The 25,143-nt window shown below is 39.8% G+C and overlaps 1 protein-coding gene across 1 annotated transcript in view; it reads right to left on the reverse strand.

Annotated features, from left to right (window-relative positions):
• Positions 1 to 25,143, reverse strand: part of LOC129781228 (neuronal acetylcholine receptor subunit alpha-7-like) — a 587,700-nt gene that overhangs the window by 337,565 nt on the left and 224,992 nt on the right. The window lies entirely within an intron of this gene.

The following is a 25,143-nucleotide window of genomic DNA, read 5'->3' on the forward strand; positions in this document are numbered from 1 at the left end:
CACTGGACTGTTGTATGGTGACTCAGTCTCTTCAATGATTCCAGCCTCAACGAGATCAGCCACGATTTTACTCAATGCAGCCTCCCGAGTATATTCCAGCTTTCTCGGTTTTACGAACACTGGTTCCGTGTCTTTAAGCACTATCTTCATTTCGGCATCATTCGCTACCCCTAGCTCTTTCATCGTCTTAGAAAAACACTGGCGATAATTGTTCATCACTTCCAGCAATTGGCTTTGGGCAGTCAACGAGCCACCACACTTAATATCATTTGCCACAATGACACCCTTTTCTTCTGATACGTCGATTTTGAATACCGTCATTGGTTTTTCATTTACGAAATCTTCGACGCTTCCGTTGGTCCTTTCTTCGGATTCCAACTTAAATTTCACTTCAGATCCTCGCTTTATCATCACCAAATTATCCTGATCGATGATATCTTCACCAATAATTATTGGCATCTCTTGTACGTAATCCGGTACCACATGAAATTTCGCAGACAGTTTCACCTGATCCATTATAATGTTAGCTACACACAACGATCTTACAGCCACCTGCTTCAAACCGAATCCTTGCAGTACTTTTCCACAAGGCTGCAATTCGCCACATCGCGAAGCATAGTGCTGTTGTATGGTAGACACTTTCGCCCCTGTATCTACCAACGCCGTTAAGTTCAGATCACCGATCACCACTGGCTTCACGAAGGCGCTTTTCCGCTGTATCATCTTTATCGAACTGTTATCCGCTCTTTGCCCGACTAACGGATATTTTTGGTTAGCTAGGGGGCAATCACGCTTCCAGTGGCCCTCTTGATGGCAACGAAAACACTTTTTCATCTTTCCTCGTGTATCTGTTATACCAGAAGTACCAGCCACATCTGAAACAGCAGGCTTCGATGTACCAACTCTTTGCGATTCTACGTTTGCATTGCCTAAACCTTGCATTTGTTCAATCCACTTCAGCTGCGTCAATAGATCTTGTACTGTATTGGTGTTAGTTACACTGACCTTAGATCGAGACAAAAATGCTGTCAGACCATTTATTATGTACGTTACGATGGTCTGCTCATCGAAACCCCCACGTTTTCCCATCGCGTTCATACAGTACACGAACTCTTCTATGGTTTCAGTCGGTAGCCGACGTCGGCTTTGCATGAGATTGTGGTAGTGGATGGAACTCTTGGACGATGGGAAACCTCCTTTGATCGCCGTAGTAAACGTACTCCAATCCGCCACTTCGTCTCTTACCCCTTCAAACCACAGTCGCGCCGCACCCTGTAGTTGAAGCCGAGCACAATACAGCTTCGCATCATAAGTCCAATTGTACGACCGAGCGACACTATTGATCGATTTGACCCATTCTTCTGCGGTTAAACTAGTTGGGTCTTTCGGATCAAATTTGCTCACAAGGCTCTCCATCTCCCTTGGCTCTGGCATTTTAGATCGTGTCTGTAGCTGGGTGAGCGCCTCTTGAAGCTGCCGTTGTGTTTGCAACAGTTCGATCTGCTGCCGCATGCGCTCATTTTCCTGTTGCAATTTTTCGGTGTCACTCATTTTTTCGACCTTACTTTTGCTCCGTTGGGTAACGTTCGATATACTGTCCTTATCTTCCGAATCACTCATTACACAGAGGTAATTGACCAAACTAAAAGGTGTAGTAGTGAATATACACGGTCAGATGAGTGGTCTATTGTTCCCTCAACAAGAACAAATAATCTCTTCTCGAACTGATCCGAACTTTTCAGTGTACGCGCTCTTCCAAGCCACCATCCGGTCACTATCGATCTCTGGCCACGCGGTTACTTGCCGTACCTTCTCGTTTTCAATTTTACCCGGTAACGTATTCCCGAAACTCGGTGAATTCCACGTCAAATCCGTTATACCATGAAAACTCCGGTTCCCCGTCCGCGATATCCTGTCTACAGAGATGTAACCTCGATAGGATAGATTTAGCGTAACGAATAAATAAAAGACGTGTATTCTCTTGGATCGCTCTTTATCCACTAACTACTATCATATATAAGCTTGAGTATCTATAATAGGGATCAAAATGAAAATGAACCAGGAATTCAAATAGGGTTCTTTAATTATTCTTTACACAAGTGAGCAGAACAAATTAAATGCTTCTAATTTTTATTAATTTAAACTATTTACGCACCAGGGAATTGTAATGCATAGCATATAAAACAAATCTTAGGGAATTTCCGATTCGTTTGGAATATAAATCGTCAAAATCCGTTCGCGGCAAAACAGTTTTTAACGTTAACTTTATTTCATCAAAACGTGACCTGTTTTCTGATTTGGACCCCTTAATGAAAGGCGTCGTCCTATGTAAAAAAATAGTGGGCAATCACTGTATAACTTCTTTGAAACAAAATAAATCATGAATAACTTTCAGCGCTTAAAGAGAAAACATTTCAAAACAATCTGCTGTCAAAATATTTCAGTTCTTATCACTAGCAGTAAAATAAACAGTGCGTATACAGTGCGTATACAGTGCGTATACAGTGCGAGAAATTCCTATAAGCGCACATGTATATTTTGGCTGTAAGATTAACTAGATATATATTTTCATGGGATTTGAATGACCTTCGAACATCAAGTTTATCTTGCCAAGAAAAGTCCTCAACATTATTCTCTCTCATTCTTATTTCTTATAAGCGCACATCAGACTTTATTCTCAAAGAACGATTTATACATGAAAATGACAGCATTCAATATTTGGTTGGTTTACCTTTTTTCAGAATAGTTTCATAGACACGGTTTGGTATTGACTCAATCAGATTATCCAACATTTCATGCGGACTTTTATTCCACTCGTCCCTTGCACATCTCTCCAACTCACGAACTGTTGCAAATTGCCGTCCACCACTGTGACTCGCCTTGCCAGGATTCCCCAGAGATTCTCGATGGGATTGAGATCCGGGCTACGAGCTGGCCAGTCCATAACCTGAATGTTTCTTTCGGAAAACCATGACAATGATTTCTTGCTTACGTGAATGGCAGCATTATCCTGCTGGAAGATGAAGTTGTCGCCCATAATGTCTTCTGTAAATGGCACCAAAACGCTGTCCAGTAGCTCTACATAGTTGTCGGAGTTCATCCTTGTCGAAATAGTGGCGATAGGAGTCTTCCCTTTTCTTGAAAACGCAACCCACATCATGAGACTTCCACCACCAAAATTCCTGCTCAACTTCACTTCGGGATTTTCTCGTAGATCATGTCAATAATACGCGCAGCAGTCGGGACCATCAAGATTGAACTTTTTCTCGTCGGAAAAGATCACTTCATCCCACTCTGCCTTCCAATCCATGTGCTGTTTAGCGAAATCCAATCTTGCTTTAATGTGCCTTGGGGTGAGGTTTGGTTTCTTTGCCTTCTTCGTGTAAACCAGATGTCCAGATCCTCACAAAATTTGGGAAACACGTCGTTTGGATATGGGAAGGTCCAGTTCTTGCTTTACTTCCGAAACATTAAATTTTCCAGTCTCCCCAAGCTGAATGATGCGGTTCCGGTCGCGGTTTGAAATTTTGCAGTTACCTTTATTCTTCCTTCTGATGCCATATTTTGGACCCTTCTTGAAAAAATTCCGGACCACTGTTTCTCCTCTCTTTGCTATCTCCCGGTTGCTTAAACCAATATCCTTCAATTCGGTTATTAATCTCCTCTCAGTTTCGTCCAAGAACTTTCCTTTCGGCATCGTGCTTCAAATTCAATTGCGCTACTTCACCGCTTAGCTGATTGTGGTTAACTCGTTCTCACGTTACAACCTTACCAGGATGTGTTGAAAAATGGCCAAGATGTTTACATATTGGTGGGAAAATATTTAAAATGCCAGTTGCGCTTATGAGAATTTCGCACCATAATTTTAAAAATGTTTTAGTAAAAAAATATGTTTGCACCAAAGATGACTTAAACAACAAAGTTAGTACACATTTAGTCATTAGGAAATCACTACGTAAAAAAGGAATGGTTTTATCTACTATATATCTAGAATTTTCAGAAAACCCAGGTGCGTTTTTAGAAATATCCCCCACTGTATAAGATGACTCGAGCATTAGATTTTGTTTTTGGAGAATTAAAGTATGCAAAGTTGCTTAAATGGCCAATGTTTTCACATTCAAAAAGATTCACTACAGTCTAAGATAATTCTAGAATTCGTCCAATCTTTCAATATGGCTGAGGATGTAAAATTGACAACTTTTAACTTTTTGTATCATGAAAAATTGCGTTGCTCGTAAGCCCGCTAACTTATCGTAATTTGACTCTTGGCTATTCTCATGGTTTGACAAGCAAACTCATTTTATAAAAATGTTGAGGACATTGTAAGGGCTAAAGGTTTATTTTAGAAAAATTTGAGAACTCAGTGTTAAAACAATCCCGGAGAAGGCGTCAAACCAAACCATTCAACGCCACATTTCGTGCTATTGGTGGAGCAGAGCAAACGAATTCCCCTCCAATAAGGTATTCCGGACACCTCACGATAGCATTTCTTCTAGCACAATTTAATGAAATGTTTATAACCGATAAAAAAAAAGCACACAACTTGCTAATCTTCACATCCCAGTGCTCCACGTCATTTCGAGTTCACGCTTTTTGATAACCGACAGAGAGAGAGGAGTCTCTTTTCCGGAAGAACAGCTTTAATCAACTTTTTCACTGCTGTCATCAATATCTCATCACTTGCGCGAATCCCAGCTGGAGGGGGAGAGCAGCAACGTCCTGCGTTCCCGATAAAGGTGAAAAACGAGATAAAATATATCCTCCGCTTCTAACAGTGCCCCACACACCCTCCTACCCATCATCCACGTTATCTTAGGCGGAAGGTCGGCGAAAAATAATGATCATCATAATAAATACTTAAACGCCACAACCAGGCAATTTTCGTTGCCCCGCCCCGATATCACCTGCTTGGAGGAGTTTTTCACTGTTTCCGGTTTCCGTCATTTCATTTTGATAGGCCAAAAGTAATCGGACGAATTGGGGCAGAAAGAGAAGTGCACACGTGTGCCGGGTGCAAGTGGGAGGGAAACCAACAGAAAAAGTTTTTCAGTGATTGTTTTTCTTTTCCTCAGAAGTAACATTCTCTCCAGCTGCTTATCGGCTGCCGCTATTCGAAGCAAATGGGAAGAAAGTATAATCAATTTTATGTTCGGTAAAAATTGATAGGTTGTTCAATGGGCTGGATCGGAATCGGTTCTCTTCAAACTTTAACAGAATCAGCTACGGTGCGTTGTTACGAATGGTCCCTTCCAGGGTTGCCAACTATAAGTTTCAAAAATCAGGATAAGTGGAAATAAAAATCCGGAAGAAATCAGGATAGTTTGATAATTCGTTCGAAAAGTTCGTGACGATTTTTGGGAAAACAAAAGCATCATCTTTATAGACAGATAAATGCACAATTTTGTTCCACAATCATTTGCCATCTTTTACGTAACCTAAAAAGTCTATCCTCCCAGAATATGTTTGCTGTTACCTCGAAAACTGTTTATGGTATTTTCTATGCTGTCCATAGAGTCGAAGTTTTTGCCCTTGGGCTTCCCTGATACATGACGCCTATCGAATTGACTAATTATGGACTTTGCGAGCAGTACTTGTGGGAATGTATTGATTGGTTACTTGGTAGAAGCTCATTCCCAATCCCACCAGAAACAGGGTATGACTTTCTTCGGGCGAAGATCATCTTTGAGGTTAGCCAATTATTTCACGATTTGCTTCAGAATGGCATTTTTGTTACGTTTTTGAAGCGAGTCGCAAACCGAAATGATATCTATCAAAGGTTCTTCTGTTCAAATTGTCTGGGACCCACAAATCGTAACGATTTACGTAACCAAGTTTTGCCAATTCATTTGTCGTGTCCCGAGGATTATTCTTGATCAACGTTACGATTTGGTCATCACCTGAGGCGACACGAACTTTCCAAACAACCTAATGTCGATTACTAGCTGACCCGTCAGTCGTTGTTCTGTCATTGAAATTCTTTCTAGAGAATATTTTGGGTGTTAAATAACACATAACTAATGTATTTTAAGCGTGTTTGAATGTTTTAACGATCTACAAGATTATTCGAATGTGATGTGATTTGAAAGAACGAATGAAACGATTTCATCGGAAGTTGATATGATCTCTCAAAAGTTAAATGCAAAGAAAAGAAAAGTAATAGAATTTTGTTGTAAAGTTGAAAAATGAAATAAAGAAAATCAATATTCATACCGTTCAAATGCTGTCTCGTTGGAGGAAAATACGCGCTTCCCTTTTCGATATGCACAGCTAAATTCATAACTGCTGGGTCTTGTTCATTAATTGGGAAACCAACGATGCGCCAGACAACAATGGAGCTGATGTATCGTTCTTATTTGGAACCGCATTACTTCGTTGTTGTCATTCAATCGAGGAGTATCCACAGCGGTTTTCTAATTTAGAATCACAGCCATATTACCAGTTCCTTTTTCCACGGACTTGCAAATGTATTAATTGCTCTTTGCTCAGCTGAGGCGAATATGGTACCACTTGATGATTTTCAATTCCAATGTCTTCGTTGTTGATATTGTGAATGAATTCGTTGATTTATTAGATATTCTGATCGTGTCATTGGTGAAATCTCTAGGAAAACGCTTTCTACATATTCCATCTACCATGCAAGGCGATAAAGGTTTCGAATCACCACATGGACCATACAACATTATTGTGGTAATAGTATCGAACAGTTATTCATATTCCGGAATTCGATTGATTTGATATTCGATCGAATTTCACGATCACTCGATGACGTTTAAATACATAGAAGACATAGTCCTACTTAACTTTTTTGTCTATAAATTTCCTTTTTGACGTAGGATTACGTCTTTCGGGAACATATTGGGGTACAAATTGAAAATCGAAAATCGAGCACATCGTGAAAATTGTCCAATTTCAAACGCTTATTACTCAGTCATTTCATGCTGGATTGATGAATTTTTTGCGTCAATCGATTTCGGCACTCCATAACAATTTTTTATATTGATGAAAATAATGGGCCTGATTCTCGAATACACTACGAATACACTTCACGGTGGAAACGGTATGAAACGCATTCGCGATGACAACGGTACGGTGTCGACATCTGGATGCGAGATTAATTTCCCACTAAATTTATCATTTTAATATCAAATTATCTTCAGATGAACTTTTTGTATGGGATTATTATACCACATGACGAAAACAAAGTTTTCCACTCACATTGAATACCAGTTTGATACGAAGAAGATAATTTTCATTAATGATTTTTTATTTGAATAGTGCTCATTCTGCCTGAAAACTCATCATTATCTTCGACACTTCACTAACTCGTAAAACGTAGTTCAATGGCGTGCCATTATTGTCGTTTCCCCCGTGAAGTGTATTCGAGAATCAGGGCCAATGTATGTCATGAATCTAACTATCGAACAATAGAAAAATCTCAACCCCTTTCCTATCGGAAATACTTTTTTTTTAATGGTCGAAATTGACGACACATGCGGCGGTTCCCTAACAGAGACATTAAAACCAAGCAACCAGGAGGAAATCGGCATTGAAAATAAATAAAAGAAGGGGGAGCTTCTGCTCCCACCGAAATATGTTCCCTAACAGAGACATCTAAACCAAGGTGCTTGGGGGAAATCGACATTGCAAATACATGAAAGTAGGGGGAGCTTTTGTTCCCACCGAAAAGTGTTCCCTAATAGAGATATTAAAACCAAGGTACCCGGGTGAACTCGGCATGGCAAATATATACAAGTCGGGGACATTTTTATATTGCATGTAAGATGAGTGATACGAGGTGTGTTCCCGCTCGAGAACGGGTCGTTCGTTTTAAGCTGTCTGTTTTGTTGTGTTCATTTTCACCCAAGGGAAGTTTATACTGCGAGAAACATTAAAGTCTATATTAAAGTTACAAGTTTTTACTGATGAGAAAAATTGATAATTGTGTACGGTATTGGTAATTATCTTATACAGTGCGGATTCGATTATATACAGTTTCCGATTTCTTTTCACTGTATATAATCAAATCCTGTATATAATCGAGTCAAAAAAAAATTTTTTTATTCGTTTTTTATGCATATATTTTTGGTTTATTGAAAATAAAAGAAGAATTTAATTTTTGATTAATCCCCCTAAAGCCAGAAAACACCTTTCTCACATGAATTTTTTTTTCCCCAGAATCACTCAGGAGATGATAGATGATCATATTTGATGAAAAAATCCTTCTACGTGTATGTTCGAATTTCAACAATGACTGAGCTATAGAACATTTTGTTTTGTTTCGGACTCTGTTGCCTTAAACTGGCTCTACACTGAAAAGTACTAGACGTAAGCCAATTCTGTTGCCTTCATTTGAAAGAAGAGAAAATTTAGTACAGGATATAGTTCCGAATTCCGAAAAAAGATGTTCCGAATTAGTGAGATTAAGTAACATTTTGGAAGTGAAAATTGAAAAGTTAGCAATTTTCATCATATCTCGTTCCACTTCGGCATCTGATACACACCATCCAGAACTGTTTACCATCCTTCTATTATCATCACTCAGTAAACACTTGTGGAGTGAACAAACAATACCGAACAACCAAACAAAACGGAGTTTACCTATGTAATTTTTCCAACATATCCAAAATCAACAGATAGCCTAACGGAATCCTACGTCAACTATGCGGTCGTGTCTCGGACACAACCCTCCTGTGACTTTTTATCCCATTTATTTATTTATTAGGCTCATTAGCATTTTAGCTGTAACAGAGCCGGGTTTTAATCGTGTACATGTACATATGTTTATGTTTCTATAAATTGTAAATTACACCGTAGTTAGAAGTAGCCATTTAGGCGTTAAGTTATCTGTTCCATTACATTATGGTAAACTACACAGTAGCCATTTAGGCGTAAAGGTATTCTTTCTGTTCTTCCATTGTTCAGCAGACCGGACAGCGGAGACAGTTGATATTGATCATTGTTGGGCTATTTATAGAACAGCAGTCCGATGTTTCTTGCAGAGCAGAGCAGTTGTATGGATGAATCGATCTTTGTTCCACCGTGGATCGATTTCCATCGCTGATGATGATTGCGTGGACGTAGTTATTCTATAACAACACAAAGATGGTCAATTGAGGGCCCAGAGTTTGAACTCACGATCGATCGCTTGGTAAGCAAACGCGTAGCCAAGTGGCTACGAAGACCCCCATTTTATAAATTTCCTTGTATTCCCACCAAAACTTTTTACGTAGCATAACATTATCGTCAGACACAATTTTTCAAGTTTTATCCCCCGATTGCAGAGAATGTGTTGCTTTTTCATATCGAACACATTGTTGATATGTTGAATTAACTTTCATTAAAAAAAATTCCTCCCGAATATCCATTTTGCATTTTTGCTCCAAGAAATGTAACAGTGAGCTCGATGTTGTCCATGTCGAATTGCGTCGCAAGGTTGACACATTTGCACAAATCGATTGGACTTGGGTCGAACGGATTTCAGAATGCAAAATTGCATTCGCTGTTACGGCGTTGCTCCTTAGAATTTTGTAATAGTTTCCCCCAGGGAATGTATTCTTCCTCAAGCCACATATGTTGATTAGGTCGTAGGAATCGCAGTCGTTCGCTCTCTACCTTCGCGTACATGTCGACCATGAATTGTTGGTACAGCTCACGACATCATATAATAACATCATACGATACACATAACATCCATAGAAGGCACTCCTTTATTTTATTCGTCTGATATAGCTATTCATAAATATTATTTCAAAATGAGTAATGATGTTCATAATGAATGGAGTATCTGCGGCAGGATCACGTTTTCTAATGTTCGTGCAATATTCATCTTGTTCTTTCAGAATGGTCGGGCTATATAGAATTTTTTTCGACTTGCATTGTGGCAGTGGCGTCAAGTGAAGCTTTCGCACCCGGGCGGAAGAGTTGATTTGCACCTCCCCTTCCGCCAGAAAAGTAGAAACATTTGCATCCAGGGAAGAGTCCGCATCGCACCGGGGGGGGGGAGAGTCGATTTGCACCCCCACCCAAGGCCAGAAATTATACTTATCCAATTTCTTCAAATAAATTCAGTACATTCTGCACCCCTAAAATCGTACACACGGGGGCAGTCCGCCCCCTCTGCACTCCCCAGTCGACGTCACTGTATTGTGGTTACACATATTCTAGAGCTAGCCACTCAGAATACATTCAAGGCGTGTTGTTTGGTATCAAAATCTCAACTAAAGTACTACTAAAAATGATGCAAGTAATACTACGATGAGAGAACGAACATTGGGAACGTTAGTGCTAATGACGAAGAACATGGAGAGAGTCGTATGAACGAAGTGCGTTAACGATGAATTCCAGATTATTGTTTTTTCTTCGAATCACAATTTCTCGCGTCATTGTGAAGACACCTTCTATGATTTTAGTAACGCTTGCGTACTGCGTACTGCGTACTATCTAAGCACGTGCTCTCCAGCAGATGTTTTATCAGAATTGATGACAATAACGTGAATGTCATTTTGTAAACCGAGCTAGTGTGATTTAAAGTATTTCAATAATTCGTTGTGTTCATTCAAAAATACTTCCAGCTCGCCGGCGATACGCCTCACCTGACTTTAGACAAAGTGAGGTTACTTGCGAATATGTGGATGAAAGTTCGCTCTAGTGCCATCTGTCATTTAACAACATAAATAAATTCGTTCTGTTTGAAAAACGACCGACGGTCAAATTGAATATTGTTTGCATAAAACTACTAAAATCGCGATTAAAAATATGGTATGGGGGTCTAAATTTGTGGTTATATGTATTGTTTAAATCAAAATTTAAGAAAACAAAAATTCAGATTTTTTTTTGACGTAGGATTACGTCTTTCGGAAACATATTGGGGTACAAATTGAAAATCTAAAATCGAGCACATCGTGAAAATTGTCCAATTTCAAACGCTTATTGTTCACTCATTTCATGATGGATTGATGAAGTTTTTGCGTCAATCGATTTCGGCAACAATTTTTTATATTGAAGGAAATTATATATGTCATGAAACTAACTATCGAACAATTGAAAAATCTCCCCCCTATCCAACGGAAAAACTCACTTCTGATTGGTCAAAATTGACGACACATGCGGCGGGTCCCTAACAGAGACATCAAAACCGTGCTGCCTGGGGGAAAATCGACATTGCAAATACATGAAAGTAGGGGGAAATTTTGTTTTTACCGAAATGTGTTCCCTAACAGAGACATCAAAACGAAGTTGCCTGGGGGAAATCGGCATTACAAATATATGGAAGTCGAGGGCATTTTTATATTTAAAGTAGGGTGAGTGATACGATTAATTCTAGCAAATAAAATCTAAATTTGGAACTTAAATGTTGGTTGCTTCGTGAAATTTCATATCAATGACCGATCGTGTATTGTGAAAAATTTAGCACAAGTGTTATTGTATAATTGTATATGGTAGCGTATGTAGATATGTGTTAACAATGACTTGATATATGAAACGATTTGTTTCAATTTTCATAAACGAAAACCAAGGTGTGTTCCTGCTCGAGAATGAGTCGTTTGGTTTATGCTGTCTGTTTTGTTGTGTTCATTTTCACCCAATGAAAGTTCATGCGGCGAGAAAAAATTGAAAAAGTGAAAATTGGAAATATTCGAAAAAGTGATTTCCCATATACTCTACATATAGTGTTAGGTGTTGTTAGTCCAATTAAAATTCGCATTGGGTTGAATAAACACTCAGAAAGTGACAATTATAAAACAAAATTACCTTTTCCATTTCAAATATGTTTTCTCTATATTCAATTAACATGTTTTTACTGATGAGAAAAATTGATAATTGTGTTCGGTATTGATAATTCTCTTATATTACATTGGTGAGTTCTTTTTTTTATTTCATCCATACATAACACAGGAGGCATCTCGTTTAGGATCAAAGAGGGCGGTTTTCATCATATCTCGTTCTACTTCGGTATCTTTTATCTGATACGCACCACCCAACGACTGTTTATCATCCTTCTGTGATCATCACTCGGTAAACACTGGTGGAGTTAAAAAAACAATACTCAACAACCAAACAAAACGGCCCTTTTTTTTAACGGTATTAAATATTTAGAAATCGGTATCCTAGCGGTATCGTATATAGTATACAACCTATTCTCATGCTTGCCAAGTTTTTTTGTGCATAATTTCATCAAAACCGTGACACGAGATTTTTATATTCTTTCTTCTGAATAATGTATTTGATATAATCATATGTTATTTGATGCAAAATTCAATTGAACCTGTATCTTGTTTATTTAGCCTTACATATTTGTAAGTGGCTGACATTCCTTTCAATGTTTCCATTTCTAGTCTGTTCTTCTAATGTTTGTTTCATTCAGATTGAATTGAGAGAATGCGGAAAAGTTGATAAGCATGGTATAAACTCTCCCAGAAGTGGGAAATTCAGTGTGTCTGATCTTTTGATCGTTAATATTTTTGTCCAAGCAATTTTCATCATCATCATTTCACTACAGTTAATCACAAAAAAATATATTCTGAGTTTCTCTGCATTTTGCATGCCTGTTTTGGACTGAATATTTACTCACCGAATGAGGAAAGCATATCAGCAGAGGAAGAATTGAAGATTGTTTTCAAATTTTGATGTTGTTTGGTTTGATTATATAAACCTTATTATATTGACTTTGAATTAAAAAATTTTCACTTGTGTAATTTTACACTCTCAAATGAATTTCTTCATGAATAATTTTGCGGTCACTCCTACATACAAATCACTAAGTTAATGTTGTGTTCAAACATAATTTCGTTATTATCCCTTCATTTCGTCAAATATTCTGGTTTCATGAAATTATCCAGCCCTGTTTAGGAAATCTTAGAACATTTTGAGTGTAGTGAGTATGATTCGGGATTTTCATTTTGGACAAGCTTATTCAGTCGATTTGCAACTGACAGTATGTATGATAAGTTAGGTACAGGTTTGTACCAGATGAATTTTGGTAGAGATCCTAGTGTATTTATTACGTATATTTTTTATCTGATTAAATCAAAAGTACAAATATCAGGAAAATCAGGATTATTTTTTTTTAAAATCAGGCAAAATTGAGTGTTCATCAGGGAATCAGGGGACGTGACAAAAAGTCTGGGAAATCCTGAAAAATCAGGTAGGTTGGCATCTCTGGTCCCTTCAGAATTAAAGTTGATTGGATCCGTTTCTGTGTGGAATATTCATCCTCTTCATCCTTCGTGGTTTGAAATTTATTTCTTCATTGTATTCAAAACTGAAGTTTAATCAGGGTTTTAATCATCAGTTAGCAGTATGAAACTGATTGATTTTTGTTCCGCATTTGTTCGATCGCTTTGTATGATTGATATTTTTCATCAATGTGAAAACAGCACAATCCATCGAACAGACCACAAAATTCACATACTGAGCGACGCATTTTTTTTTTGTCGCATTGTATCCATTCCCCCTCTAGTGCGGTTGTGTTCAAAGTAACCCACTGAATTTGTCGGTTGAAATGCAAAAGCAACTTATAAATTATTCAGTGGCGGCCACAGAAACCACATTTCGCGGTACATTAAATTCCGTTCGGTCGTTCGCGCGGAAGAGAAAGTCACCCCTTCACCCACCCACGACATCTGACCCACCTGGAGCAGCATCCGCATCCACGCCAAATCTGCGATACACTTGAACCATAGCACCAACACCAGTCTATTTCCAGCTGAGCTATTGATTTCCCAAACGAACCATCCCCACCACATGAATGAAAACTGAGGCTACCGGTGGGTAGCGCCCCCCCCCCCCCTCTCTCAACATAATCCGAGGGACAAACGAAGCGAGTGGTAGAGAGGGGAGAGAGTACATTTAGATGTCAACCGCAATTTTCAATTGTCTGCCCATTTTCTTCCCGCAGTGTGTGCCTTTGCGGCAGCAAATCATATCCATAACCTCGTTATTACGAACGGTGGAAATGGGGGGTGGGGGCTCTGTATACGGTGTGGCACTCGGCAGTCATAAATTCAATTCCTATAATGTTTACGTCTGCTTGTTATGGCGGCTGTGTGACTGTGGCTGCTCCCAGATTGTGCCAACTGGGAGTTGTAGTGCACTTTCCCGCCGCCGCAAGCAAATCATCGTCATCGGCAGCATCATCAGCGCATTTCGGAGATCATAGCAGTTATGTATGTTCCGTCAATACACATCGGCATCGACGCCGGAGCCTGGGTACGCGAGTGTGGGTGTGACTGTGAGAGATTGGTGTGAATTATTCCCATCATAGTTCACGGAATTGTGTACTTTGGCGAGCGACATGGCATGGAGTTTCCGAGGATTTATCACCGAGACATGGTAACGATTCTGGAGAAATTCTTATTCATACCAAATACCATCGATTTCAGTTAGGGCCAGGATATCATTATAAACAAAAATACATTGTATTTAATGTGTGGTCTATTCGAACATTGTTTGTTTGTCAAGAATGGATCACACAGATCTTTACAGCTTTTGACAGCTGTTTCGAGAGCTCTCATTCGCTGTAACATTTATTTGTGCGAAAAACGTATCCGCGTAGAAATGCAAGCCAACACGGACTATTTTCGGCTCGGGTTGCTTCTATAATTTCTACGAAGGAAGGAATGTGAGGCGTAGGCGCATCAAAAGGTTCTCGAAGCGTTCCATCGATTACGGTAAGGAATGTTTGGAAACAATTTACGCTCGCTAAACAACACTCACAACGTATTACTTTCCAAAGGTTAGAGCAGTTCATGGAACTCCAAGACAGCTCATCTATTTCGATGACTAGCGTTAACGGTGGGTCCACGTGTCTAAACTCAAAATTGATTTTTAGCTCATGTTTTGCCTTCCCGATTTATGACATTAAATGAGACATAACATAACAGAAAATGTCATGACTCACAAATACTGGTAGGCATTTTTATAATATACATGGTACAGCAATAAAAGCGAGTGAAACAAAAGACAAATAAGCTTTCCACATACTTTGCCACATACACGGCCCAAACCGAGATAGATATTGTTCTCCTCCATGCGGTCCTTTTTTATTCTTAGAAAACACTTCCCAACTTCATTTCATAATCAGGTGCAATATCACCACGTATTTGCTGAACAACACACCCAAACTAGCGTTGGCAAAAAACATTTCATCTTTGGCAGAAATGATGCCTATTTAGTGTGCTGGAAAGTTTAATGCGCAAATAATGAGCTGTTAAAGCTTAAAAATGGTTTGTATGTATACGCGCAGACATCTCTTTCTGTTTTCTTTTCTCATTTCATATTGTGTCAAAAAAAGTCCATACGACGTCAGTGGGGTTCGAACCAAGGCCGGCTGGAATGCAAAGTTATTTTACACGACCACGCTATCCACATGGCTAATGATGTTTCAGCAGTTTTTCAGCAAATACGTGATATTAAAGGGTGTGTCACATCAAATTGCATCACGGAAAAAACGCTGTAGAAATTCGCCCAGTAGACCGATACTTTTGAAAATTTTAGACAGTAAAATAAAAACTATTAAACAACTTTTGGCATTTTCTTTTTATTCATACTTCGAGCCCAAGCCCGTATGCTCGTACCTTCCTCTTTACCCCGTCCATAAGGTTCTGTACAACGTCAGGTTGTAGTTTTTTTTGAACAGAAATCCATTTTCTCTTGAAATCCGCATCCGATTTCACAACTTTTGGGTTCTTCCGGGCCTGCTTTATAATCGCCCAATATTTCTCTATTGGGCGAAGCTCCAGCGCGTTGGGCGGGTTCATTTCCTTTGGCACGAAGGTGACCCCGTTGGCTTCGTACCACTCCAACACGTCCTTTGAATAGTGGCACGAAGCGAGATCCGGCCAGAAGATGGTCGGGCCCTCGTGCTGCTTCAATAGTGGTAGTAAGCGCTTCTGTAGGCACTCCTTAAGGTAAACCTGCCCGTTTACCGTGCCGGTCATCACGAAGGGGGCGTTCCGCTTTCCGCAAGAGCAGATCGCTTGCCACACCATGTAATTTTTGGCAAACTTGGATAGTTTCTGCTTGCGAATCTCCTCCGGAACGCTGAATTTGTCCTCTGCGGAGAAGAACAACAGGCCCAGCAGCTGACGAAAGTCCGCTTTGACGTAGGTTTCGTCGTCCATTACCAGGCAATGCGGCTTCGTCAGCATTTCGGTGTACAGCTTCCGGGCTCGCGTCTTCCCCACCATGTTTTGCCTTTCGTCGCGGTTAGGAGCCTTCTGAACCTTGTATGTACGCAGGCCCTCCCGCTGCTTGGTCCGCTGGACGAATGAACTTGACAAATTCAGCTTATTGGCGACATCCCTGACCGAACTTCTCGGATCACGTCTAAACTGCTTAACTACGCGCTTGTGATCTTTTTCACTGACGGAGCATCCATTTTTGCCGTTCTTCACCTTCCGGTCGATGGTTAGGTTCTCGAAGTATCGTTTTAGTACTCTGCTGACCGTGGATTGGACGATTCCCAGCATCAACCGATGTCCCGATGTGACAACTCCGGATTCTCGAAATGAGTGCGCAGGATTAATTCACGACGCTCTTTTTCGTTCGACGACATTTTTCCAAATTTACGAAAAATTGCCAGTGAAGCATGGCCAACGTGACCTATACACTCTTATCTGATTATAAAACCAAAGCTGAAGATATAATTCCTAAAAATTAAATTTCTACAGCGTTTTTTCCGTGATGCAATTTGATGTGACACACCCTTTATTGCACCTGATTATAAAATAAAGTTAGGAAGTGTTTTTTAAGATTAAAAAAGGAGCGCATGAAGGAGAAGTATATTATACAAATGCTTACCAGTATTTGTGAGTCATGACATTTTCTGTTATGTTATGTCTTATATTAATGTCATAAATCCGAAAGTAAATTGAAATAAAACACACTTACAATTCGAATTTCGATGAAACTTTTATTTCAAATTAAAGTTTGGTTTATGCCATTATGTGTGAAATACAACATCATTCAAATGTCCACCTAGGACCTCCTCGCACACCTTGATCCGTAACAGGTTATTTTCGATGACTTTTCGGCACCTATGGGGCGGTATCTCGGTCATAACTTCACGAATGTTGTCTTTCAAATGTTCAAGAGTTTGCGGAGAGTTGGCATAGACACGGTCTTTCGCATAACCCCACAAAAAAAGTCTAGCGGGTTCAAATCGCATGATCTGGACGGCCAATTGGCATCACCAAAACGCGAAATTATGCGTCCCTCAAATATCGTTCGCAATATGACCATGTTCGGTCGTGTTGTGTGGCACGTGGCGCCGTTCTGCTGAAACCACATGTCATCCGTATCCATATCTTCAATTTGTGGCAAAAAAAATCGGTTAACATGCTGCCTTAGCGCTCACCATTCACAGTTACCGTCTCGCCGTCCTCATTTTCAAAGAAATACGGCCCGATGACTCCACCAGACCATAATGCGCACCAAACAGTGACTTTTGGCGGATGCAATGGCCTCTCAACAATCACGTGTGGATTTTCTGAGCCCCATATACGCAACCGAGCTCGAAATTTGCCTCATCGCTGAAGAAAATTTGATGCGAAAATTCAGCATTTTTCTGCTGTTATTCGTTCACCCAATCGACGTATGCCCGACGCATTCCATGGTCACCACGCTCTAATTTTTGTACCAGTTGGACTTTATATGGATGTAGGTGCAAGTCCAAATGCAAAATTCGCCACAATGATGTGTTGGACAAGCCCATTTGCTGAGCACGCCGTGGAATCGAAACATTCGGGTCATCCTCCACACTGGCAGCAACAGCAGCAATATTTTCGACCGAACGCACATTACGATGATGCACAGGTTTCACAATATCCGCTACGGATCCAGTTTGTTCGAATTTACGCACTACATTAGCGATTGTGTGCTCTGTAGGCCGTCCATGACGACCAAAATCCGTCCGTAATGCTCGAAAAACATTTGCCGGTTTTTCATCATTTTTATAGTATAATTTAACAAAATTAACACGTTGTGCGATGCTAAAACGATCCATGTTGTAAAATGGCAGACATTCAACTAACGATATGACGCTTTGGTTGACAGCTATGTTAAACGGTTGTCAGCGCAGGGTTGTATACTTTCGGAAGCCCGAAATGGGAAACCCTGTATATTTCGACATTTTTTGGATAACAATTATTAGCAATGAAATTACAATTTTGGACACGCAATATAGCACTATAGCTTGGAATGGTTACTGTTATCTCGCTTGGATAGTCAGCAATAGAATTAATTTCAATATTCATTCACAAATTGAAATTAATGAGACATAACATAACAGAAAATGTCATGACTCACAAATACTGCTATGCATTTGTATAATATACATGGTGCAGCATTATAAGATTAATACGAGCGAGCGAAACAAAAGACAAATAAGCTTTCCGCAACTTTGCCACATACACTGCCCAGACTGAGATAGCTATTGTTCTCCTTCATGCGCTCCTTTCTAAACGGTTTCATTTAGCTTCCCCTTAAATCTGTTTGTATGTTTGTATGTTTGTAATATGTTTGTAGCGCTGACCCACTTTAATAGAAATTTGATCCCCTTTCTGTTGAACGATTGATCTGAAATTTGGAACACACCTTTATCTCTGTAGTCATTATAAAACTGTGTATTTCATGAAAATCCAAGATGGCGGCCGCTACAAAATGGCGGATCACATATATTCTCAAAACCTCATCGATATGGGTTTTCCAAAACCCTATCAATATGGGTATCAAATGAAAGGGCTTGACTAGTTGAATACAGTTTTTTATGAAAAATGCAAATCCAAAATGGCCGCTACCACAAAAAGGCGTCATATATATATTTTTTTCAAAACTCCAACAATATGGGTATCAAATGAAAGGGCTTGACTAGTAGAACACATTTATTTATGAAAAAAGCAAATCCAAAATGGCTGCCACTACAAAATGGCGGACTATATATTATGTCAAAACCCCGTTAATATGGGTATCAAATGAAAGGGCTTCACTAGTAGAACACAGTTAATTATGAAAAATGCAAACCCAAGATGGCTGCCACTACAAAATGGCGGACTGTATGTTTTCTCAAAACTTCATTAATATGGGTATCAAATTAAAGAGGGCTTCACTAGTAGAATACGGTTATTTATGAAAAATGTAAATCCAAGATGGCTGCCACTACAAAATGGCGGACTACACATTTTCTCAAACCCCGATTAATATGGGTATCAAATGAAAGGACTTGAATAGCAGGTCACAGTAGATTATGCAAGAACCAAATCCAAGATTGCCGCAATCACAAAATAGCAAATTACTTTATTAAACGGTTTTATTTTGCTTCAACTCTTTGTATGTATGTTTGTATATCTGTATGGTTGTCCCAAATTAATAAAAATTTGACCAATAGGAACTGACCGAATTTATAAAACACCTTTATCTCTGCTGTCATTTTAAAACTACTTATCTTGAAAAATCCAATTTGGCTACAAAATAGCTGATTCCATATCATCTCAAATAAAATATAGGAGGTTGTGTTCAAGACACGACCGCATTGTTGACGTAGAACTACTCTGTGATTTAATTCAAGTCGCCTGTTTATAATTGCGGATATTATTTTATAATGCTACGAAAATTTTTAATTAACCATTCTACCAGTTTGGTCGCTTGTGCACGCAGAACAATACTTGCTCGAGATAAGCGCAGCTGTCATCCTTAGTGGAGAAAGTGTTGCTACTGGCGAGCGAAACCAAATCACATACAAAATTCCAGAACGACATTTACTTTCTTGGTGACTAAATAAACGAAATAAACTCTATCTGTTAATCTCAACAACCTCGAAAAGAGTAGCACTTCATTATGATCAAGATTAGCGCAAAGCAGTTTTGCGACTGGCACGCGAGCCCGAATAAATTAATAACTTAATATAACTTATTGAATAACTTGGTATTCCCCAAATATTTTTTCGGTGCACAGCCTTAACATCTACTTAACTATAGCGTTAGTTTAACTTAAAAAGTTTTTTTTGCTTATTTTATATATATCGATTCTTCGTCGATTTGATGTATAAAAGCTCACTGGGCAACAACAGTGAGCTTTTATACATCAAATCAACGAAGAATCGATATTCTTCCAATGGTGGAAGTATAACTATTGATTCGACACCGATTGTTACCGCCGTAGCAAATTTTTGCCAGTCGGTGTTCCTTGTTAGATCAAATGGAACTCGAGATGGTTCAATGGTTTGCGGGCTACACTTGATTGATATATTGATTGGCAAGTGATCACTACCATGGGGATCATTGATGACCTTCCACTGACAATCTAATGATAGCGAGCTTGAGCAAAAAGATAGGTCGAGTCGACTTTTAGAACCGGGGATGAGAGAATCGAGACTAGATTCCAAAGTTGACTACGGCTAATGTTAGTATTTTGAGGAACGTATACTGAAGCTATGCAAAGTTCTTTATTCTTTGCAGTTATTTGACAAGCGACGATTTCGACGTCTGAGAGAGGTGGGAGAGCAATTTTATAGAAAGAGTAGCACTTTTTGATCCCCAAAAGTACTCCTCCATAAGAATCATTTCTATCCAGGCGAATAATGTTAAAATCGTGGAGGTCGTGGAACTCACTTTGGCGGAGGAGAAAAAATAAAATTCCAGTTTCAGTATTGTAGCGGAGAACGAACAATGCGTGTCCGTCTCTTGCAAACAATCGACGAGGAATGACATTCAATATTCATACAGGTAAAAAATGGGTGGGTTATATCTATGATATAACCGCAAAGTTGACGTGGGACTAGCTTAGCTTAGTAATCATTTGTTTGTATTGATTAAATTTTTGATTGAATGGAACAATTTTCGGATTCAATCAAATTCAATATATTTGCTTTGTGAGTAAATAGATTGAATACATGCCATGTAAGGTCAATTCATGCATTGTGATAGATTATGTTCTTCGTTACAAATAAATTTAATAGCAGTTCTTTTACGTTTGGTATGATGCCTAGGACAAAATATGTGAACGGAAGAATTATCAAACGATTATTTTATTTTACATTTCCATCTGAAGTTTGCATCTCTCAAGTGTACGTAACTCTCAAAACGCGAATTTGCTTGATTTGAGGAACTTCAGGCACTCAGTGCCAGAAATTCAGTGAGCAGAAAATATGAAGGCATATCCTTCAATGCAATCTTGAATAACCGAACCAAAGAGTTGTGTTCGTACCCGTTTTTGTAATCCATGTTAGGAAAACATTTTTCGGAGTGAAAAAAAACATGCGGGTGCAAAAGTATCCCCGGCTTGCATGAAGCAACAACTTCAACTTATACTTTTTTTATATTATAGAGCTTTTAAACCTGAAAATTCATTCGCCTCTGCAAGATTTTCCAGGTTCCTAAGTTTAGAAGACCATGTTAAGGAAACATATTCTAGTCTGTAGTATTTACCATGCCGATTTTTCCAGACACCTTGATTTAGAAGTCTGTATTAGGTAAACACATTTCAGTCGAAACAAAAATACCCTAGACCTGCATGAATTTGCAATGCCAATTTCCTCAGACACCTTGGTTCAGAAGTCTGTGTTTGGGAAACACATTTCATTTGGAACAAAATTACCCCCGACTTGCATGAATTTGCAATGCCGGTTTCCCCAAGGCTGCTTGGTTATGATGGCTGTGTTGGGGAAACCGTAAGTCGGGCCAAGCAAAGCGGGGTAGTTAGGGCGTTTAGATAACGCTTAACATTTTACAATTATTCAATTGTTTATCTAATGAAAAATAACATTTTATTAATTGCGATAGATGCGTAGAAATATTCCCTATCAATTGATGCAAACATCTTTCCGATTCAGTAAGAAATGTTCGAGTTATAAGCATTCGGAATCTTTAATTTTTTCCTGAATGTTCTGTGTTTAGGTTTTCATTTTACCCCCCATATTCTCCGGTTAGACGTAGTCCCACGTCAAAAATGTTTCAATATTAAGTAAATTGATTGTATATCAAACTGTTCATAATCTTTGCAAATAAACCAAACATACAACGACCACCTGTAAGGCGAAAAAAAGGACAGATTAATTTTTACAAATAAACTGAAATTGAATCAATGAAAGAACAAACATAATGAACGCATTATCACTACTTCAACGATGTTATTTCTGGGAACAATGAGGCATTCCGTTTCCACCGCTCGCGGTTAATTTATTCCAAGAACCACCAGATAAAAGAACTGTTTTTTTATTCAATGGAAATCCCCAAATTCCCTCCACATGTTGTGCAAACATCAACCAGACTTAAACGAGCAAACGAAACTATTCGCTCACATTTACCACTACGTGTGTACATATAAACGTTTATTAAAATACTTACTGACATGATTTATGGCGATCGTTAAAAATAATTTGAATATTGCGGAGGTATTTTCCCATCCCCTCGCAATGATCTCTTCCTCGCCATTCCCCGTGTCTCTACATCATCAACAACAACAAGTCCGGTGAATTTAGTGCAACTTTTTGGCGCTCCGTTCCGACCTCGTTATTCTTCCACGAGTTTTTGGATTTGCATAGAGGCAACGCAGCCGGAACGGAGCGCAGCAAGGATTCGTCCGACCTGGAATCCTGAATTGTGGATGAAGTCCGGGAGATAAGCTTGTGCTTCATACTCCCAAGGGAGGGGGCAAGGATGACAAAATAACATACCGTATGTCACACGGCGAAACTGTCAGTCCAGGAGGAGAAATAAAAAAGATTGTGTACAGCACCAGCGGCAGTTTGGGACCATTTATCTTTCGGCACAATTACAGCCGAGTTTTTTGTTTTGGGGGGCTGTCTCGCTCGGATTGTGATGGAAGGATCGCCAGACGGATTTGGCGGGGGGATGAGAGGGGAGGATAAGTATACTAAAAATTGGACTGCGACTGTGATGCTGTTTCGATTCGGCCCGACTCTGTCGGATACTTCATTTTCGAGACACGTTCAATCTAAATGTACCATTTTTTGGAGCCTATCCTTCGCCTCCACCTTCTTTTATAGCCACCCATTAAACTGCTGTTCGCTTCGTTTGTTACACCAAGAGGGAATATGCCTACGGATGACGGCTGATGAAGATGAATGATGAACGAAATGTGCGGTTTCTGGGGCACGACTGGCAAATATGATGGAATGGTCGTTTCGTGAGAAAATCTTCCGAAATATGTCCGAAGCGGAATGGCTGTTTGGGTTAACTTACAGTGACTCCAGAGTAGGGTCTTGTTCCATATTTTTGCGTACATCTGAAGCGCGTCACACTAACTCAATTGTTACAGATGAAAAACTCAAGAAGGAGTAGATTAAAATAGCGTAACATCCGCACCTGACAGTGCTCGTGCCATCTCACGAAAATCAGACCAAGGGTACAATGAATCGCCCAAATAAACCATCCGCAACACCCCGTTTCCCAGCGTACCTTGCGAAGCAAGCTGACCCCAGCTCCAACCCCATATTGACCAACGGCAGAAACAACGGCGGCAGTTCAGAAAGCCATTCTTCATGTCGACCCCGGAGTCTCCGGCCGATTGGGACGTGTCAACCAGAGTTGTTTGTGGTAGCAAAGTCCATACCCCCCGCCACGCACTCGAACCCCAACAATCCTCTGCCGATGGTAAATTGTTCCGAAAAGTTGCTCTCCCTCCCGCCTCTCGATGGATCGTTTCTGATTACACGTTTCATTAAACCGCATACTTGTGGCCAGAAGCTTCATCCTGTTACTCTTGGTTGGGAACCATAGTGACGATTCGATGTCTAAGCTGGAAACCATTGACCGAGCGAAGTGAGACGATCGGTTTAATGGACAAGTTTCTGCGAATCATCTGAATTTTTCATGATTCCCATCCAAGATTGTTATACTTTCGTATTCAGTTAACCCGTCGGCCCCCAAGCCAAAGTATCCTTTCATCTCGTTCTCAAAGTATAATGCAAAGCTTTCAGTCATTCCGTTCTCCTCGGGGTAAAATATTATATCGCCCCTCCATCGCTGAGATGAATAAAAAAAATGAAACAAAAACGCAAGAATGGAAATCAGACCGGGATGAGAAGAAAGAGCGCGGGATGCAGAAAAAAAATCCTTGCATAATAAATACAGGCCAGCTCCCGGCGATTTCGCCTTTTCTCCCCTTTTCAACGGCCATAAACTGTAATTACGTCAGAGGGGGCTGCGAATCATCGCGTTCCATTTATTTGCTATTGCTCTCACCTCCGCCCCTCAATCGGACAGAGCAGACGGGACCTGACGTGCCTTTCCGTTTCCGGGGCGAATCGGGAAATGGGTCACATTCCTACGCAGGAGCACGAATATAATGAGGAATGAAAACGTGTGTTTGGCCTGGAAAAAAGCTGGGGGAAAACAATGAATGATAGTCCTGCGTGGAAAGGGGATTAGAATGGGTGGGATGGCAGCTTGTTAGCTACTATGTGATAACTTAGTTTGGATTTGATACTTGTTGCGATTAATTGGAATAGCATCAAGAGCTATGAGACAACTTAGCTAGGCCGTTTTCTTTACAGCTTCACAAAAAACGGCCGTTTTCTTTACGGAAGAGCTTCACAAACAAATACAAGGAAATTTCGCTATTTTATGGATGTATAAAGGCCAGGGTTCGGCAAAGTCATATTCAACTGAGGACAGTCAGCGGACTATGAAGAAATTCGCCTTCGTATTCAATTGGAAATGAGTTTTGGGTTCTTCCAGCAATTTCTCCGTCAACATGACTCAACAGTCATTCGGGCGTTTAATTGCTATCTCCCTCTACGATTCGACTATCTCATTTCATTCTTCCCCGCCAAATGGACTTCAATGTATATTGACGTGACTCCCCAGAAATTGAATTCGTTTCCCTCTCTGGTGTATCACGTATGCAGGTATCGATGTTTGAGTTCATCGTGGTTTGACATATACTAAAGGTGAGCTAGATTGTTTGTACCGTACACGAATATTACTCACACATATACGAGGGCAGTCCGATAAATACTGCCCTTTTTTTTTTTGTTTTGACCGTGTGTGGAAGCGGGCGTGTTCGCAGATTTTAGAAAAATGGAAAAAGAGCAATATCGGTCGGAGATTCGATTCTTGTTCTTGGAAGGGAAATTGCGCAGCGAAATCAAAGACCGCTTGGATGCTGTATACTGAGACTCTTCTC

The sequence above is a fragment of the Toxorhynchites rutilus genome, chromosome 1 (genome assembly GCF_029784135.1).
Source record: "Toxorhynchites rutilus septentrionalis strain SRP chromosome 1, ASM2978413v1, whole genome shotgun sequence".
NCBI classification, from domain to species: domain Eukaryota; kingdom Metazoa; phylum Arthropoda; class Insecta; order Diptera; family Culicidae; genus Toxorhynchites; species Toxorhynchites rutilus.